The sequence below is a fragment of the Adiantum capillus-veneris genome, chromosome 6, assembly GCF_014529385.1.
Source record: "Adiantum capillus-veneris isolate H3 chromosome 6, ASM1452938v2, whole genome shotgun sequence".
Lineage (NCBI taxonomy): Eukaryota > Viridiplantae > Streptophyta > Polypodiopsida > Polypodiales > Pteridaceae > Adiantum > Adiantum capillus-veneris.
Window position 1 is genome coordinate 26,524,499 of NC_140936.1, and position 21,815 is coordinate 26,546,313.

Here is a 21,815-nt window from a genome sequence, read left to right on the forward strand (position 1 = left end):
TTCCATACACTTGCTCTTTAGCGTCAGCTTGTAGGTGGAGTGCGGTTGCTTATGCACTCTTCGTTTGGGCAGAGAGGGTTGTTTCCTTTTCGTGTAGTACATGCAGGATCAGTTCCCAGTCGTCTCTGCCCAAAAAAATTTACAGGTTTGGTCGTCGGTACAGAGTACGGTAGAAGCGTCGGTATAGACCTCGGGAGAAGCACCGGAATATGCAATAGTATTATCGATGGTTATTTCATTGCGTATTTCGACACTCATTTCATCATTTATTCTGACGCTTAATATACCGGTACTTATACTGACGTTACGATATCGGTGTCTCTTCCAAGCCTATTTCAACGCTTTTTAGTTTTAAAACTAACTTTATTTTGTCGGTATTTGCATCGATTTTTGTGCACCGTGTTGTAGTGAAACTATGGCAATCTGAAGCTTTGTCTGTCTCAACAATCTCCTGAAGCTCTAGAACTGCTTTCAATCAAAACCGACGACGATTTCTTATATAAGATATTTTTCAATCGAAAGATTTTCTGATCGAAAGCTTTTTCAATCGAAAAAAAATAAAACAGCAATATGATGATTGTACGAGATTTCAACATATAATGTCATTTTATACGTATAATTATTTCGATACAAGCGTATAAATTCAACGCAACGATACCAGTGAAATGCCCCTGGTTGGTGGACTGCCCCTGGAATGAGCCTCCCAACCTCCCTTTAAATAGCCCCCTAGGTCTCATTCCGTATCCACACTCGCAAGCCGCCCCTTGGGCCTGGTCCTTGACCACCGGGCATTGCCCTTGGCATGGCACGCTTTCCATTCAACATCCACTTTTTGAACAATCTGCTCTTTAAGTGCATTTTCTTTATCTTTAGAGAGTTGGACCATTGGCACTTGATCCTCATCTCTGATTGGCACATGGAATTGAAAACTTTATGTCTGCCCTTTAGTTGGTTGTGTTTCTATTTTTGCAAAGGAGATTGATGGTATCTCTAGATTCAGCTGCTCAGATGTACCTGCCTCCTCCTGAGTTTACACATTCCCTTCTCTCAGCAAGTGATTGGCTTTGTAAAATTCTTCTATCTCTTTAAGCAACTGCTCTTCCCTTTGCATGCACATTAGGGTGAGGTCCCTTCTTTGTTCTTGTTCTAGCTTCAACTCAAGTTCCAATTCTTTGTTTTTTCTTTCTAAAGTTTTGTAAACTTCATCAGTCCCGTTGAGTGAAGCTACTACTCGATTTTCCCTTATTTTCTTTAGAAATGCCGCTTGGTCTTTGATTCTCGGCCTTCAATATTACAAAGAAGAATTTGCTACATTCAACTGTACATGGAGCTTTTGTGCTGACTAAGTAGTGCCCATAAGTTCATTTGTCACTTCAATGAGCTGTTGCTCCTTACTTTTACAGGCATCCGATAACTGTGTGAGGAGTTTTCCTAACTCTTCCATCTCCTTTTCTTGCTTTTCCTTGACGTTTTGGTGTTGTTCTGCTTTTTTCTTGAGCTCTTTGATTTGTCCTTGAAGATTTTCAATGATCTTCATTCTGTCTTCAAGCTCGCATTGGAGCGCATCAATCACTTGCTCAAGTTCTTGAGCTTTAGCACTGTGGCTAAGAGCTGCTGTTCACATTTTCTTAGTCATCAGCTGCATCTGCTTTGCATATTCATTGACTTGAGTGATAAATTTATCCGTTGATTCCCACTCTTCAAATTCTGCTTGAGGCTCTTTGGAAGGTCCAACCTCATCTTTGGTTGTTTCTGGTGGTTGTTCTTGATCGGCTTCCTTCTCTTTCTTTAACCCATCTCCTTTCACTTCCCTAATTTCATCTAATTGGTTAGTTGATGAAGAGCTTGGACTAGGAAGAATCTGATCCCCTTGTTCGGTAGTGGGTTGAGGATGGTCTTGGAGACATCACCTCCCGTTCGTGCTGTGTTTCAATTGGTTTCCCAACTTCTGCTTGCTGTGGTTGTTGAGTAGTTGACACTTCTCTCGCTTTTCTTTGAGCTTCAACTGATACCTCTTATATCTTCACGGCTTCAACTTTCGCATACATCCTTTCTAGCATGTCTTTAGGATCTTCTTGGATCTTCTTTGGTTCTAGGACCCTTAACATCCCTTGGATTCCATAGATCTGAAGTCTGTCCTGCAGATTGTCGACTTCGTTCATAAGATTCCTTTTCTCTTTCAAACCTTCCTTTTTTTTGTTGAGGTTCTTCTTGATGGGCGGCTACTGCCTTTCTTTGTATTTCTTCCCTTACTGCCCTTTTTTCTTCATTATCAAAACTTTCTTCACTCCTATGGGCTTCAGGTGAGCTTTCAGCTGACTCTTCATCGGACTCGTAATTCCCTTTCTTGTTTGATCTCATGGCTCCTGGAGAGGGATGAGCATTCTGTGTGATTATCCATGTGTTCTTATCTTGGGCTGGCTTCTACATCACTATATAGTTGTATGGAGAGCGAGGTGTCATAGGGTTTTTGAGGGTCACCTAGAGCCACCGTCGATGACTGGTTGGGCTATTTGGCCGTAGGAGTTGACTATTTGGGATATTCGGCAGTAGGAGTTGACTATTTGGGCTATTTGGTAGGAGCTGATTGCGAGGGCTGGCTGCTACGAAAATGAAGGAGAAAGCACAAAAGATGAGGGAGGAGGGCAATGAAGAAATTGCAAGGAAGTTGTAAGATGAACTAGAGCATCAACACAAGGATTCCCAAGGTGCACAATAATGAGCAAAGCTACAGTGGACCTTTGAGTGAGAGAGAGAGATAATATGATGTGTCCAGATATGGAGAAGAGAAAGAAGATGTGACATGATCGTCAGTAGCCATGGGAACAAAAATCCTGGCCACCTCCCCCTCCTTCAACAAAGATGAAGTACAGGTTTATGCTATGGGACTTGTGCTCTTCATGAGATATGCAAATATCGGAAGAACACCAATCCCATCATCCTAAAGGCACCCTGCTCTTGTGAAGTTCACGAGATAATAGGCTAGGTTGCAAAAACTACCACACGAGTGGTGTTGGAGCTATATAGAGAGTCCACACTTATGCTATATATAGCAAGGAGTCCCCACTATATATGTGTACTCAGTGTGTGCTCTATACACACTTTGGGGTTTGCAGTTATGGAGTTCTCTCTCTCTTCTCCTTTGTCTCTATTTGTCTACCTACGCTCTCTCCCTCCGTATCAAAATGGTATCAGAGCAGGCCGATAAATTTATTTATTTTTTTACAAGAGCTAAGTATCGATCCTCTTTTGATTTGATTTATTATACGCTTTATAGTTGTATTGATTATAATATCTACAACTCGCTTTCTATCTTCACTCTACGCAAGCTTTTTAAAGTCTACAACTTGATGTGAGAAGAAGAACATGATTGATATTTACATCAACGGTCCGTGTCCGCTTGATATGTGTAAATGTTATACCAGCGCTATGTAGTGCTTTCGGGAGTTTTCAGTAGCAAGCATAATAAACAGGACTTTGCAGAAGCAGCTAGTAGAACCAGGCTGTGATGACCATAAACGCTAAAGCAGATAACAAAGAAGTAGTGCTATTTTGTTTTCCTTTGAAACATTGCGTGTAATAAACTTGAAGAGGCGAGATGCTGAGAGCAGCCAGCAGCGAGCGTATGCCTGAGGCCAGAGCATGTAGCTTTTAAATATGTTTTCTTTTCTTTAACTCGGTTTTTTTGGTCTGCCTGAGGGAGGCACAAAAGCTCTACGAGCTTGGAATTTAGAGCAAGCCTTGATTGGTAATCCCTCATGCATGTTCGTGCAGAGAAAAGCCAGCCGGAGCTGTACGTAGATCTCGTGCGAGATTGGCTTTCCCTAAGATCAGGGTCAGCAAAGGCTATAAGGCCTTGATTGGTAAGGCAGCCTCTGGTGCTGTCTGCTTTTGTCCATGCACTCTAGTGAATGATTCAACATCTCGTTATTTTGAGTAATGCCGACCAGTGATAAAAATAACCAACGCTGCTTTTTGGATGTATCGACTGCCGAAGCTGGCGCGTCACCTGTCTTTGTGTCGAGCCTACTTTTAAAGTTAGAGTAACAATAAATCTTGCTATTATTATCAATAATAAAAGCATTGCGGACAGATACAGTAGATAGAAACGACTTGAGTTGCATGCCTACTGACATAAAAGGATGAAAATCACATCAAGCAGCATATACAAGGGATTAAAGACGCTAAAGCTGCTCTATCATTTGCAGCACAAGAATGATATAGCTCCTGCAGTTAAAACTTTTAAATTGTTTCCATTAGAATTTTTATGAGCTTTCATGGCAATTGTTGTATATTATGGAGTGATGTAGCTCCTCGGGAACATATTTTGTAAACTTGAAAATTTATTAATACAACAGTGCATGTATATGGTGCTGTGGGTTTTTCCCTTGCACCCCCAAGGGTTTTTTCATCCACAGTTAGGGACTCCTGTTTGAGTGGGGGTGTTGGAGCTATATAGAGAGTCCACACTTATGCTATATATAGCAAGGAGTCCCCACTATATATGTGTACTCAGTGTATACTCTACATACACTTTGGGTATTGCAGATCTGGAATCATCTCGCCCTCCCTCTCTCTCACCCTTGTCTCGGTCGTTCTTGTCAACAAGTGGAGGATGTGACATTGGAGGTATTGCGAGATGGAACAAAGGATCTCACAACCTCACTTTTCCAATATGGAGTTATTTGTCAGATACATACAAAATGTGTTGCCTTAAAGCTAGCAGACTTATCCCTTGCTATATGAGATTGTGATCTAAGAATTTTCTACGCAAGAGTGAAGCCCTATTTTGTAATCATCATGACCATAATGAAATACAAATTTTTGTATCCTCTCATATTGTCTCGCAACCATCTTTTGCAATTTGCAATGTGTTTCTTTTTTTTAGTTTAAGTGATCTAAGTGAGAGAGTTAGCAATATAGTGTAGCTTGATTTTCATATTGGAAGTTTTTCAGTATGAAATTTGTAAATATTATTTACAAGTGTTTGGTAGGGTATTTGGATCACATTCTCAAAGTTTGGTGATGAATGATTTTGACTTTCTCGCTCCTCATCTTACTAGATGCATACCTTGTGGGAAATTTTTTAGTAGGATAGATATAGAATTAGAAGAAGTTTTGTATGTAGAAAATGTAGTCCTCAAGGTGTGGAATAGCTTTGATTGAGTGGTTATATGAAGATTCAATGATATACATGACCGTTCGAGGCGTGTAAGTTAGACACTTATAAGAAATAGGATGTTTTTTATTCTCTCTCTAGCAACTCGTGAAAGAATCTAGATTTTTTGCCAAACGGAGTCGAATTAGGCAAACACTCAAATCACATGAGTTTTAGATGTCGAGAAGGAGAATAAAACATTGTCTCACAAACATTTGTGAAATCTTGACCCTTTTATAGATACAAAGGCAAGAAGAAAGGTCAATTTTTTGACACTTTAAAAAAAAAAAACTTTACTGTGGCTCCTAAGGGGTAGAGAAGGACCATGGGTGTGTACTGCTGACCATCAGGAGCCTTTGCGGGCAAGAAAATTGGGACGTCGAATGGCAGAGAAATGTCCGGTCAATTTTGGGCAGAATTTTGGGTCCGGATCGCTTGTTTTGGGCTGCCAAGGCCCGAGCACTAAAAACAAAAGGCCAAAATTCCCAGGCCGCCACGGTGCGACCTCGGCATTTTCACTTGGTCCAAATTCCCCATGTCACATCGTGGAGGCCTAGGGTATTTTGGCCTTTTTGTTTTAGTGCTCGAGGCCCCGACAACCCAAAATAGGCTAGCCATTCGGGCCCAAAATTCTGCCCAAATCTCACTGTACATTTCTACATTGTGTGAAGCCCCAGTTTTGTCACCCACAAAGCCTTTTCAAACCACCCATGAAATTTTTTTCATCCCTGGGGTCCTGGCAATCCAAAATTGACCAGACATTTTTGCACTACCAGACGCCCCAATTTTCTTGCTCGCAAAGCCTTTTCAAATCACCCGTGACTCCTAACAAGGCAAAATGCACACAATTTGTATCATACACAGGAAATTGTATTTCTAATTTTTTCTACTTTGTGCACCCAACCAACGAAGCGACCGATAGTATCTTCATGTAAGATACAAAACATAAATGACAATCATAATTACTTTGAACTTACAAGAATGAAGATAAAAATAAAATTTCACAGTATTAAGACAATAAGGCAGAAGTTTCTCATCAAATTTTGATTACATATTACTAAGAAGGTCATGAATGGCCTCTCTCTTGGTATCAATAAGTACATTGTTGTCTCTGAATCCACTATGGCTATGGGTTCTTCTACACCTGTAGATAGAGATAGGATGTCAGTCAACAACATGTAATCCTCAAATTTCCAAGTGAAGGTGCATAGTTCGGCTTCGTGGCTAACTAGGATACACTTGTTGGCATTTAGGATGAGGGGGTCATCGCACCGGTTTGCACTTAGTTCCTTGCATTCTTGTTGGCATTTAGGGTGAGGGGGTTACAGGCTAGCACTTAGTGCCTTGCACACTGCAAGCTGCAATTTGTGCCATGATAAATAGTGGCTCATCCTCCCTTAGGCCTATGCTCTTTCAGACGTCATAAAAAAACAAGTACTCGCACCCATCGACTACCACTAGAAGGAGAAGTCGTACATCAAACTTGGAAACGCTCTGAAGGACTTCATCTACTTCAAGTGTTTCTTCAGCTTTTTTTGGTGTGGGACAGCAAACATGCAAGAAAAATGACTTAAAAGTGATTTTTATACTTTAAGCCCATCATAAATCAGTGAAAAAAAAATCTCCTTTTCTAGAATTTCACAACCAATTTAATATTTGATTTAAAACCACTAAGCTAAGATTTTAAGACTAAGTACCAAAATACGAAAGTCAACATTTATATTACCAAAGATGGTTACATTGTAAAGGGTTAAGGCAAATCAACCCCTCGCTCATATTGTGAGGCATCTCCTCAGTGTGCAAAATGTGATGGTAAGAATTGCATATGTCATAAGACTAAGCAACTGTCACTACCAAGGAAAGATTGTGATAATGGATGAGATTATAGCGATCGTGATCAACACTTTTTGCATGCTCAATGCAAAATGCATGGAGAAGTGGGTGGACATATGGATGGAGGCAAAGAAAGAGAGGGAGAGGGAAAGAGAGGTATATAGAGACAAGAGCATGGGGGAAGTTGAGCATTGACATCCCCTCATGAAGTAGCTAGTTTTTCCCATCTCATTCGGCAAAAAGTGGATACATGCTCGCATGCTTAAGGCCAAACAAAATAGCCAAGAAATATCAATAAGAGAATGGGAATATGCAAGGGAAATTCTCCCCAACGTATATATCTCCATCCATATCTTTGCTTATGTTATGTAATATATTCAAGGTATACGTATTTTGTTAAGTTCACTCTTTTTCAAATGATATGTTCAAACATATTGTGTTTGAATATATGTATATATAGTGTCTTTCATTCAGGGCACTCATCGCTCGACGCTTGATGGGTAAAATCTTCACTATCAATCTTGCCGACGGATGAACTAAGTGTGAACAAGGGGGGGGGGAGTTAACTACGAGTGAACTAGGGTTAAACTAAGGAGGGGTGTGAACTAGGTTTATCTATGTAGAGTGCACCCCCCATGGCATGATGCGCATGACAGTATGATGGTAAACCCTTTTCCATGCCACATGGGGATCATTGGTTCGATTCCCTCCCAAGGGGTGGATGGTGTACTGCACGCTTGTTCCCCCGCCCCTAGTTTATCCCTAGTTCACCACTCTATGTGGTCCCATGGCCATCATTTCCATATAGAAGGATGGGATGAGCATCAAAAAACTATGGATTGTGGCATCATGGTGGGAGACTTTGATACAATCATCAGTAAGGCATAGTACTGTGGGACCATTGAGATGATTCTCAAGATGGATTTTTTTCCTTTTCAAATGTATCTATTCAAATATATATGGTTCTAGAATGTCTCCATAAGATATGCACATGGGCTTTACATGGTAGAGTCCGATTTCTACCATAAGGGGAAGTATGATAACTTAGTACTTTCAAAACATTGTCAGTACTAGGTATGTTTCATATCTGACTCAGCAGTACGGGAAAGTCATAATTATGTCGGGGCATCATGGTGCGGCATAGTCTAGTCACGGTTTCACTAGTGCAGGGATACTAGCCATTTAATCAATTTTTACTATAAAAATTGAATGGTAATTGGGAGATTTGACTACCAAAAGTTGTGCCATGTTTTTAGAAAAGACTGGAGTCTTTTCCCAAAATTTTCTAGCTAATCCCACCTGAGAGGGGGTGCTAGTAGCTTTCCTTGGGCATCCGTATGGCTTGTTGTAGTGCCTATACATTGGTAGGGAGTGCTCACTTTTTAATGATGTCTGTTGCGTCTACTACCGCAAGGCAATACATACCTACTGTACAGAGTGGTGCAAGCTTTTCATCACGATATCCATAGGCTCTTCTCTCTTGTTTACGGGAAGAAGAAGAAGAAGAAGAAGGATACTCTCTCTCTCTACTTGCTTACTATCTCCTCTCTTGTTTCACAATGTACGCGCTCTCCGAAAAGCTCTCCATTGGTGAACACCTCTACGTACTAGCTCTCATCACTGCTCTCTTGCAGTAAATTAAGAAGCCTTTTGATAGTCTATAATCAACTATAAAGCACAGTGAGAAGCTCTAAACTCCATAGCCATTGTTGGGTTCAAGCCCTTGTAGGTCATCTACGCATGGGAAGTAAATTAAGAGGTCATTCACACCCATGGTGCTCAGCAGTGATAATCAGACAGTGATAATCAGCAAAGAGGTGGTCTTTAGTGCAAATCAAAACACCTACTACTACAACATGGATGATTTTCTAAGGGATGAGCATCATGCAGTGTTCGATACATCTGAAAAGAAACCGTATAATGATGATGGTAAGAATATTGATGTTGAATTTGATCAATTGGTGAATAACTTGGCTTTGGATAGTGATCCCAAAGAAGAGCAAGTAGGTAAATCCAAATTCATAGTTTATGTGATAAGAAAGCCCCCAATGACTTTTTCAACACTTTGTTTTGAGTTTTTGGTACGTCAACAAATGCTACACCATAAAGATCTCCTTCGAGGTTGCAGTACAAATTTTCACAACTTAGTTTACCAATTCAGTGTTATACTCTTGTTTTGTCTTGAACTTTCTAGTCAAAGCTTTTTCTTTTACATTGTTAGTTGTTGTCATGCTTGTCAGCTTTCATCATATCAAAATTTGTACGAGATATAGACACTGCTATCCATAAATGGTAAGACCTCCCATTTTTTCAGTTCTCAGCCTGTTGTTATCACTTCTCATGAGGTTATTGGGTACACCTTAAACCCAAGGTTTGGCAGTGAACCAAAAACTCCATCTATTGGTAGCTAATTTTTTGACCTACACCCTATCTGTTCAAGGGGGGGTTTTACTATCATAGCACCAGGTTATGGATACACCAGAAATCCTTGGTTGTGAGAGAACCTAAAACTCACGGTTGCTGAGTATGCCAAAAACTCGAGGTATCATGAGAGGGTTTGTCTACTTCGGGCTTGAGGGGGGGATTGTTGGGTTCAAGCCCTTGTCGGTCATCTACTCGTGGGAAACTCCCTTAGAGCATGCAGAGGAGAGTTCAGTTACGAGTCGAGTTGTTTTTGCATGGCTACCTAAAATCCTCTTATATATGTAAAGTTTCACATAAGTAAATATTGAGCGTTATTTTTCTACTGTGTTGAGATCTCTCTCTCTCTCTCTCTCTCTCTCTCTCTCTCTCTCTCTCTCTCTCTCTCTCTCTCTCTCTCTCTCTCTCATTCAACTTGTTCTACTGCGCTCCCTCCAAACCATGGCCCCTCATCGGCTACATCCTCCCTAGCCCTGTTCCTAATAGCCATCATCATCTCTCTCTCTCTTTATGTCGGTTTTCTAAGTAAACACCCTCTTGGTGATTGTTTTTCATATACGAGTACTCGTATGTATGGATTTTTTGAGTGCATATGAAGTTGACCCATAATTATTTTATCATGTTTAATACGTTGATTTATGCACCCGATGTGTTTATGATCACGTACGTGCATAAAAAGTGCTTTTAGTTTCACGTCATAGAAGTGGTAGGAACACTATTTTGGTCATAACTCACAAACCATTATGAATCAACCCAAACCCTTTAAACCAAAGATAAACCACATCATTTAGAAGAGTTTATCTCTGTGTGTCACGTGAAAATCACGCACAAACTAAGAGATATGGTCAAAAACCAGCTTGCTGCTGCCCACTGTACGGTCAAATTTTTGGACCCCAGGCTCCTTGGAGAACCACTATATAGATTCACCGAATGGGCAAACCCACTCAGCCAATTGAAAATCTTGATTAAAATTGATGATCAATGTATTTAGGTCTTCGTTATCACCTTGGGCATGCGAGTTATTAGTCCTTCCATAATCGGGTTTACCTACGCGTGTAAGGGTGCTACGCAGGGGGAGTACCATATGACCTCGTGAGTCAACTGAGCCGTTCATGTATGATTTATGGTTTATTTTGATGATTTGATTTCAAGTATGAGATGTCTATAAACTCATGTGAGGGTATATGGTTAGTCAACCCGAACCACATAGGCATATATGAATAAAGGGGCTTTCTTTTTGTGCTACCATTTGTTGTGTGAGTGTCTAATTGGCAAAGTGCTCTGATAGAGTGTTAGTCTATATTATGGAGCTGATATTTATGCATTGGTTTGAGGTCAAACACTTTCATTTTCATCTTATGTATGCTCTTGAAAATGGTTAAAGTTGTTTTTTGCATATGTGTGAAGTTATGGTTTATGGTCGACCTATGGGTCAGAGCTGTTTTAAAAAATGAACCCTTACGTTGACCATGAACCATAACTTCACACATATGCGAAAAATAATTCAATTTTTGGGGAGGGAGAGAGATAGAGAGAGAGAGAGAGAGAGAGAGAGAGAGAGAGAGAGAGAGAGAGAGAGAGAGAGAGAGAGAGAGAGAGAGAGAGTTAAGCCCTTCATAGGTGAGAAAGAGATAGAGAGAGATGATGAGATTGGTGAGCTTGCCAAGTAACAATATTTTGGCACCAAGGTGTGTTTGTTACCATATACATGTGGTAGTGATGTGTATGAACACACTTAGGACCGTTGGGGAATTTTTTTCCCTCACTAGCAGGTTTTTCCTCCCGTGCATTGTATATATGCCTTCAACTTCCTTCGTCTTCTCCAAGCTGTGCTCATTTCCCTGTAAGCCTCATTCCAATAATTGTTTGGTATCAGAGCAGGTTGCGTCCTCTCAAAATTAAGATACGCATGCTCATGCTTTGATTGCATTGTCTGTGAAGCGCACTATTACTCCTCATATTTGTTCAACAAAATCTGCAAGACAGACATGGGATATTCTGATTGGTCTTTATGCAAGTCGCAATGAGGCAAAAACTGCATTGTTGTGTAAAGAGTTGGAGTCAAAGATCATGCATGAGGAAGATGACATGGACACCTTTTCTTGATGGTGTCAAGGATGTAAACGAGCAACTTATTTGTGTTGGTGAATGTCATTTCTGACAGTTCCCTTCTACAAATTGTTCTTGATGCTTTGCCAGATTCTTACCAGACTTTTGCTAGTACTTGGAGACTTATGATCCAAGGAAATCCTGAATTTTTCAAGTTTGATACATTATGCACATTGTTGTTGCAAGAGTCACTTTCCAAAAACAAGAGGACTAAACAGCGTGCAATTGAATAGTCTTTTATTGATGCTCAAAGAAAAGGTGCTAACAAAAATGTAACTACTTCTCATGGTTCTTCTGTGAGTGGAAAATATTTTGTTCCTAATGCTTCTCCTGGCAGCACTTCATCTGGGGATTTTGGTGATAAGGGCAAAAAGAAGATGCATTGCCATTATTGTAAAGCTAATGATCACTTGATCAAGCAATGTATGAAAATGAAGGCAAAGACGCTAAGAAGAAAGAGGCCGGTTGGATCAACTACAAGGTCCAATACAAGTGCAGCTATTGTAGAGTCCTATGTGAAAGGAGATTGTGATGCTGATGTAGATGTGGAGTGGGCTTTTAGTGGACTTATGATCCTTATGTCCATGATGGATGCAAGTCAATTGCTACAGATTCACATGTGTGATATTTTGACACTCGTGCTACAAAGCACATTACCTCACATTGTGATTTGTGTACCTCTCTCAAGTCTGTCCCTCATGGGAATACTGTCACTTGTGCCAACAATGCCTCTTATCCAATTCAAGTAGTTGGAAAGATTGACTGCAAATGGCATCTCTTTCGCACGTGTTGATGCAGTGTATGTACCTGGGATCAAGAATAATCTTTTGTCTATATCTTCACTTGCTAGACTTCGACTTGTAGTCAAATTTGTGGATGACAGATGTACATTACATGATCTCAGTCTCAATGATGAAATTGTTGCATCTGGCATTTTATGCCATGGGCTGCATAAGCTCATTTTGTATGCACATTTGGGCATATGAATTTTGCCATTTTGCTGCGTTTATAAAAATCTAATATAATTGCTTCTTTGCCGCCTCTTGAAGCACCTATCAAACAAGTTTGTGAAGGTTGTATTTGGGTAAGATGTAGCGTTCGAAGCTTCCAAAGGATGGTTCAGTTAGGGCCACATGCAGGTTGTAGCTTGTGCATAGTGATGTTTTGTGGGCCCATGCAAACCCATCCTTGGGAAATTACCTTTACTTCGTGACTTTCATTGAAGATTACTCTAGGCATGCATGGGTGTATCCACTTAAGGTGAAGCCCGAAGTGTTTTTGTGCTTCAAGCAATTTCTGGTATGGGTGAAAATGTCTTGAGATGTACTACAAGCACCCTTCGTTCCAATCGAGGGGGGGGGGGGGGGGGGGGGGTAAATGTCTCATGAAATAAATGCATTTCTGGCTAGTCATGGAATAAAATACCAATGTACAATTCCGTATACACCTCAACAAAATGGTGTTGCTGAGAGAAAAAATAGATCACTACGAAAATGGCATGATGTATGGTAAAAAGGACAGCTTTACCACGTTCATTTTGGGTTGAGGCTATTATGTGTGCCACTTATGTACTTTATAGGTGTCCTGCAAAGCTTTCTAGTCTATGACTCCATATGAAGCATGGCATGATAGAAAGTTTTCTATTAAGCACATGCATGTTTTTAGCTGTTTGGCATATGCATTGGTGCCACAAACACAACACAAAAAATTGGATGATAAGGATGTCAAATGTAATTTTTTTGGTTATAGTGTTGAAGGCAAACGTTACAGGTTGTATCATCCAAACACAATGTGTATCTTTGTTTCACAGGATGTTGTGTTTGTTGAAAATTATGTTCAGCCTTTGCTGTCATTTACTAGAGATAGTAACGTAAGCTCATAGGAAATTTATGGCACTTTGTTGCCTCTTTTCAGTGGTGGAAGTTTGAATGTAAATTCGAATGAAGCAAATATACAACCTATGGGGATTTCTAAAAATGTTACAGATCAGCCTAGTGCTGATGTAGATATACATGATGTACTTGATGAGGAAAGGGTTGAGAATGAGCAGGCTAGAGGTATGCCAAAATTGCTGGTGCATACTTTGTGTGACAGTAAATTGGATGCACCATTGTCTAGTCGTACTCATTTAAGTTCTTGCCACACATCAGATTGTTATACTTTGGCTGTGTCTAGCTCATGTGATGTTGAGGAACCTCTGTCTTTTGATGAAGCACAGAATATTGGATGGTTGCCATGTAATCTGAATATAATGCACTTATAGAAAATGACACATGAACTTTATTTGATTTGCATCCTGGAAAAACGGCCATTGGTATGAAGTAGGTTTACAAGTTGAAATGCAAGCTGGATGGTGAGATTGATCGCTATAATGCTCGACTTGTTGCAAAGGGTTATGCACAACAAAAAGACATAGATTATGAAGATACCTTTGTGCCCACTTTTTGTATGACTACTATGCATTTTGTATGTGCATTGGTAGCTCATTTTGATTGGGATGTACATCATTCAGACATTGTTACTGCTTTCTTGAACGGTGACATATTTGAGGAAGTTTATATAGCACAACCTCACAGTTTTGTCAAGAAATAACAAGACGATAAAGTGTGCAAATGTAAGAAATATTTGTATGGGTTGAAGCAATCTCCTCGTGCTTGGTATGAGAAAGCTGATACTCATTTGGTCAAACGAGGCTTTTGTTAATAGTCCAACAAAAAGCTCTCATTGTCGTTCTCTATGTGGATGATTTGTTGATCACTGGCCCAAGTGAAAGACATATTGCTGAACTTAAGGCTGATTATAATGCTACTTTTAAGATGAGAGATGTGCGGCTATTGCATCATTACTTGGGCATACAATTTAAGCAATGTGATAGTGGTATTGCCGGTCGATCCTTACATAGTGTCCGATGCTCTGCTAGTTATTTTGTCATACTTTCTTTTGATGTTATGGTATACCCAGATTTTTGTCATTGCATTAATATATGGTGGCCTGTTTCACTTAGATGGGGCATTTAAAGATTCTCTATTGTGATGCTCTCATGTCTCTATGCACTCTATTTCACCCTCCACTATACTCTCTCTCTCTCTCTCTCTCTCTCTCTCTCTCTCTCTCTCTCTCTCTCTCTCTCTCTCTCTCTCTCTCTCTCTCTCTCTCTCTCTTCCCGCAATGTTGTGTACATATATTCACCCTCCATAATAATATATTTTTCCTTGAGTACTCTTTCATTCATAACACCCATTCAAGGCTAGCACTAGTTGCTAGGTGCCTCTGGATGCAGTTTGGCTCCCGTGCTTGGTCGGTGCTGAGAACTCCTCCCTTATGAAAACTCCTTCCCTATGATAACGCTTCCGCAACTCTGATGTATATTGAAAATTTTATAAAGATATAAATTGTATATTTTGTTCATAGACCCCTCGGGAGGGTATCTCTCACTTGGTATCAGAGCCAATGCTTAAGGTTAAGGAAATAGCCTAAAGCCTAGTCGGGTTAGTTATTCATCATGCACGCATTCTTGAATGATGTTCGGGAAAGGATATTGTATTCATGATGCATCTATGAGTGACATTGATTGGTTTATTTACTTGACTTGTCTTCTTATATGGGATTATGTGGTCTCGAGTTATGATGAAGTGATTGAAGGTTTCAACACGTGTATCAAAAATTTCTTTGAATGCTTGTTTTAGTAATGACTCTTGAGGTGACTTCTAACGTCTCATAACTAGCTAGATCTTGTCTTTCAATTGGGTGTAAATGACTATCCATTTTGCCAAGTTTTGATTTAAGATGCTTGATTGGCAGTATTCTAAGGTTCTAAAGTAAAATGCAAGGTCATTTCCATGTTCTAGTAGGTGAGACGGACATTTCGTTCAGTTTTAAGAAAATTTGCTATTTGTAGCTTTTTTTGCTCCTTATGCTTTTAGGTGCTTTTTTGCAAAAAGCAGGGTCGGATCCTTAACCTACGTGTTTCAATGAAGCTATGGTTCAATTTTACAAAAATCTATTTTTTGAGTGCTTTTCACACTATTTTTAGCTTTTCATGATTTTTAGTACTTTTTAGTGAAAAGCGAGTCCGCTTTCTTAGTCCGCTTGCTTTTTTCTCCTTTTTATGCTATTTTTAGCTTTTCGTGCTTTTAGGTGTTTTTGAAAAACAATGTGCTTTTTAGAATGACCGAAGCATAAATATATTAATTTTAGTCTCCATCAAATTTAAAAATGACCAGTCTGAGAAAAAAAGGGATTAAATGAGATTTTTATGAGAATTATTTTTGTAAAAAGCAGTACCGTATCATATTGGGTTTGAATATATGTATATATAGTGTCTTTCATTCATGACACTCATCACTTGGCGCTCGACGGGTAAGATCTTCACTATCGATCTTGCCCAGACGGATGAACTAAGCGTGAAGAGTGGGGGGAGCTAACTAGGAGTGAACTAGGGCTAAACTAAGGAGGGGTGTGAGCTAGGTTTATCTATGTAGAGTGCACCCCCCATGGCATGATGCGCATGATAGTATGATGGTAAACCCTTTTCCATGGCACATGGGGGTCATTGGTTCGATTCCCTCCCAAGGGGTGGATGGTGTACTGTACTGCACTTTTTCCCCCGCCCCTAGTTTACCCGTAGTTCACCACTCTATGTGGTCCCATGGCCATCATTTCCATATGGGAGGATGCGATGAGCATCAAACAGCTATGGATTGTGGCATCATGGTGGGCAACTTTGATACAACCACCAGTGAGGCATAGTACTGCGGGACCATTGAGATGATTCTCAAGATGGATTTTCGTTTTTTTTAAATGTATCTATTCAAATATATATGGTTCTAGAATGTCTCCATAAGATATGTACATTGGCTTTTTCCCCCCCACTTTAAGACTCCTACTACTCTGTTGCATTTTCTTACCAATTCTCTTGAGTTGCCCCCCAATCTTAGGGTAGTCCACGTCAGGGCTAACAGTTTGTCATGAACCTCCACCCCTCTCCACTTTCCACCTTTTGAACCAAGTTGAGCTGCTTCTATCATATCTTTCACTGGTTTTAAGAACTCTTTGCAGTGACACTTAGCCATCTTGAGAAGCGGGCTAGTGAAGGCAATATAAGGAAGCATAAAGGCATTTATCACTTTTATCCGACTTGGGAATGGGAGAAGAGCATACTCCCACCTACTCATTTTTGTTTTGATTTTGTCTAGCACCCACTCAAATATTTGCTTGTGAGTTACGTCCACCCCCAAGGGGGCTCCCAGATGTCTGAAGATATTCCCTTTTGTGACAATCTCCCCCGACCAGTCGGAAGGGTCAAATGAGTCTTTTTTTGATAGGGAGATTAGCCTTGACTTCCCTATATTACATTGGGACCCTAAAGCTAGGGGCGGGGGCACACCTTCAAGAAGAGGATAGAATCGTCTACAACAAGTTTTGCTCTGAGTTGGCTGTTTCCTAGCAACTCCAGGCCGTGCAACTCCCCTTGTTCCACACTAGCTTTGAGAATTCCATTTTGCATTGATTCCCCTGGCTTTCCAAAGTTGTATATCCACCACAAATTCCTTATTGGATAGAGACAGCCAGGAAGGTGAATAATAAGGGTCTGAATCGGCTGGGGCACTTCTGGGACAGTGACAACAAGAGTTGGAAAACCATTGATCTCCTGGCTACCCAATTCAAACTGAATAGCTTGGAGGTCTTGCTGGTCCACAAGGTGAGGAAAGAGCTTGACAATATAGTGAAGCCTATCTATAATTCGGAGTTTGACTGGAACTCCTGGAAATGGCCCGGAAGCAGTCTCTTAGGGAAACCCATACGAAAGACATTTACCATACAATGATGCAAAAGAAGAATTGGTCTAGCCCCCCTCAACAAGATATGGAAAAAACAATGGTCGCAGGAAAGGTGGGAGCAAGCAATGGAGAACATCTAGAAGCCAAAGGTTCTGCAGCACGTGAAGGTATTTTTTTGGAACGTAATTTGCGGTGCTCTATCGGCGGGGGTGAAGATTTAGGAAAGAGGGATTGGGTCAGATCGATGCTTGGGGTGCAGTTTGGCTAGTGAAGATCTAACCCACTTCTTCATGGATTTCCCAACTATCAAACGGCTCACAGGGAAAATATGTAAATGGGTCCAAAGAACATGGAAAATTGGTTTTTACAAGACTGATCTATTCCTTCAAGGTAAGAATTCAGGTGGTCCTGCCATCCTCATCAGCACTCAAATCATCGAGTACTTCTTCTTGCATAATATATGGCAGACAACGAACTGCCGTGTGTTTGAAGGAGGCCTTGAGGTGGCAAGCTTCACAGAAATTATACAAGAAAGCAAGGTGCTAATTTCGACGCTCGGCCGCAAGCAACACTCGGAGGATTGGTCTAGGACTAATTGTGCCTTGATGTCAACAGAGGGTATGCCTAGGATGGGGGATAATCTTGGCTATCGGTAATTAAAAGATCTCGGACGAACATGATAATGGACCTTTTGTATCAAGGATAAGGGGGAGAGTTGGTTGGGATCGTTGCCGATGTAATTATGGTCCCTGGATGATGTCATGGCTCAACACGAGCATGACAAGACATTGTAATTTTTTGGGTTGAGTAATATAATTCACTCACAATTGTGAGTTTTGGAAAAAAAAAAACAAAAAGATATGCACATTGGCTTTACATGGTATAGTCCGAATTCTACCATAAGGGGAAGTATGATAACTTAGTACTTCCAAAAGATTGTTAGGAGGTATGTTTCCTATGTGACTCAAAAAGCATTAAAACTATAGGATAAGTAGATATCATAATTATATCTAACATTTTGTTGCTCAATGTCCATAAATGTGGGTTATCTTCTGTTACCATAGACATGTGGTAGTGATGTGTGTGAACACACTAGGACCGCCAGGGCATTTTTTCCCTCTTTAGGAGGTTTTTTCCCCCGTGCATTGTATATACGCCCATCACTCTAGGGCTATCTATTTTTCCATTGCACACTGAGTAACACACTCTCTATTGTGTGCCTTGAGCTTCCTTCGTCTTCTCCAAGCTGTGTGTTTCTCTGCAACTGTAATTCCAACAATTGGTATCAGAGCAGGTCACGTCCTCCCGGGCTAAGTCGCCAACTGCTCCAACACACACCTGCTCACTTTCTTCGATTTCAGTGAGCTTTGGCAAGCATTCATAGGTTGAAAAATATTTTGGGCCTTCGTTTCCACTACAGACAGTACTCCACAGGCTATTTCGTCATTTTGTGCATAATTTCTGTCAGTGCCATTTTCTGCATAACATGTGCCTTATAGTCTTCTACAGTTTGTGCTATATAGCATGTGTTGTTCCTGCTCCATTTATTCTATTTTTGGGCATTTTTCACATCAGGTGCAACATTTACCATGGCTGACAACAACAACACAGATGTGTTCAAGATGTTTGCTGTTGAGGACAGGTTGGATGGGGACAACTACCCTATGTGGGCTTATATGATGCAACATGTTCTTGTGTAAAAGGGCGTCTAGAACATTGTGCACGGCATTGATGTACGTCCTGGTTCTGAAGATGTAGGCGATGTTGAGGATGTTGCAGGTCTTGCTGCAAGGATTGCTGTTGTTAGAGTTGTTTTGCCTACGGCAAAACAAGCTCGTAGGGATGTTAAGGATGTGCAGGCTCATGCATTAATTGCGTTGTCTGTGAAGCGCACCATTGTTCCTCACATCCGTTCAGCAAAATTTGCAAAACAGGCTTGGGGTATTTTGGCTGGTCTTTATGCAAGTCGCAATGAGGCTAAAATTGCTTTGCTGCGTAAAGAGTTGGCGTCAAAGATTATGCATGAGGAAGATGATATGGACACTTTCCTTGCTAGTGTCAAGGATATCAATGAGCAACTTATTTCTGCAAGAGAAGTCATTTCAGACAGTTCCCTTGTGCAGACTGTTCTTGATGCCTTACCAAATTCTTAACAGACTTTTGCTAGTACTTGGAGACTTATGACCCAAGGAAATCCAGAAGTTGTCAAGTTTGATGCATTATGCACATTGCTGTTGCAAGAGTCACTTTCCAGAAAAAACAGGACTAGGTAGCATGGAGTTGAACAGGCTTTTATTGCTTCTCAAAGAAAGGGTGGTAACAGTAATGCATCCACTTATTATGGTTCTACTGCGAGTGGAAAAAATTATGTTCCTAATGCTTCTGCCGGCAGAAACTCGTCTGGAAATTGTGGTGACAAGGGAGAAAAGAAGATGCGTTTCCATTATTGTAAAGCTAATGATCACTTGATCAAGTCGTGTCCTAAGTTGAAGGACAAAGAGGCTAAGAAGAAAGAGGGTGGTTCCACTGAAAATTTTGGTTCCACTACAAATGCAGCCATTGTTGAGTCTTCTGTGAAAGGAGACTATAATGCTGATCTTGATGCAGAAAGGGATTTTAGCACAGAGTGCACTTACAATCTTGCTGTCCATGATGCATGCTTGTCAGTTGCTGCAAATTCACATGTGTGGTATTTCGATAGTGGTGCTACAAAGCACATTACCTCACATCGTGAATTGTTTACCTCTCTCGAGTCTGTCCCTCATGGGAATTCAGTCACTTGTGCCAACAATGCCTCTTATCCAATTCAGGGAGTTGGAAAGATTGTGCTCACTGCTGCTAATGGAAGCTCCTTCACACTTGTTGATGCACTTTATGTACCTGGGATCAAGAAGAATCTCTTGTCTGTATCTGCACTTGCTAGACTTGAACCTGTAGTCAAATTTGTGGATGAAAAATGTAGATTTCATGATCTCAGTTTTGGTGATGAAATTGTTGCATCTGGGTTTTTGTGCCATGGGCTGTATAAGCTCACTTTGTATGACAAGTGTGGACAAAATTTTGCAAATGCAGTTGCAGATTCAACGGCTATTTCAGATGCAAAACTTTGGCATGCACGTTTTGGTCATCTGAATTTTGCGAGTTTGCTGCGTTTTCAAAAATCTGATATGGTTGCTTCTTTGCCGCCTCTTGAAGAACCTATCCAACATGTTTGTGAAGGCTGTATTCTGGGTAAATGCAGCGTTCTAAGTTTCCAAAGGATGGTTCAGTTAGGGCCACATGCAGGTTGCAGCTTGTGCATAATGATGTTGTGGGCCCATGCAAACTCCGTCCTTGGGCAATTACCTATACTTCGTGACTTTCATTGATGATTACTCTAGGCATGCATGGGTACCTTCGCTTAAAGTGAAGTCCAAAGTTTTTATGTGCTTCAAACAATTTCTGGTTATGGTTGAAAATGTCTCAAAATGTACTATGGGCACCCTCTGTTCCGATCGAGGGGGGGAGTATATGTCTCATGAATTTAATGCATTTCTAGCTAGTCGTGGGATAAAACACCAATGTACAGTGCCTTATACACCTCAGAAAAATGGTGTTGCTGAGAGGAAAAACAGGTCACTGACGGAAATGGCACGATGTATGGTTAAAGTCAAGATTTACCGCATTCTTTTTTGCTTGAGGCCATCATGTGTGCCACTTATGTACTAAACAGGTGTCCTACAAAAGCTTTGCAGTCTATTACTCCATATGAAGCATGGCATGATAGAAAGCCTTCTATTGAGCACATGCGTGTTTTTGGCTGTTTGGCATATGGTTTGGTGCCACAAGTGCAGCGCAAAAAAGTTGGACGATAAGCATGTCAAATGTATTTTTGTTGGTTATAGTGCTGAAAGCAAAGGTTACAGGTTGTATCATCTGCAAAATAACCGTATTCTAGTTTCTCGGGATGTAGTGTTTGTGGAAGATTCTGTTCAGCCCTTGCTGTCATGTACTAGACACAGTAATGTAAGCTCACAGGGCATTTATGACACTTTGTTTCCTCTTTTCAATGGTGGAAATACGAATGTAAGTTCCAATGAGGAAAATGTATAGCCTATGAAGGTTTCTGGAAATGTTTTACATCAGCCTATTACTGATGCAGATGTACATGATGTACTTGATGAGGAAAGGGCTGAAAATGACCAAGCTAGAGGTATGCCAAAATGGCTAGTGCACACTTTGCGTGACAGTAAATTGGATGCACCTTTGTCTAGTCGTACTCGTTCAGGCTCTTGCCATGCATCTTATGCATCAGATTGTTATGCTTTGACTGTGTCTAGCTTACATGATGTTGAGGAGCCTCTGTCTTTTGATGAAGTACAGAATTCAAAAAATTGGATGGCTGCCATGCAATCAGAATATGATGCACTTATAGAAAATGACACATGGACTTTATGTGATTTTCCTCCTGGAAAAAGGCGATTGGTACAAAGTGGGTTTACAAGTTGAAACGCATGCCGGATGGTGAGATGGAT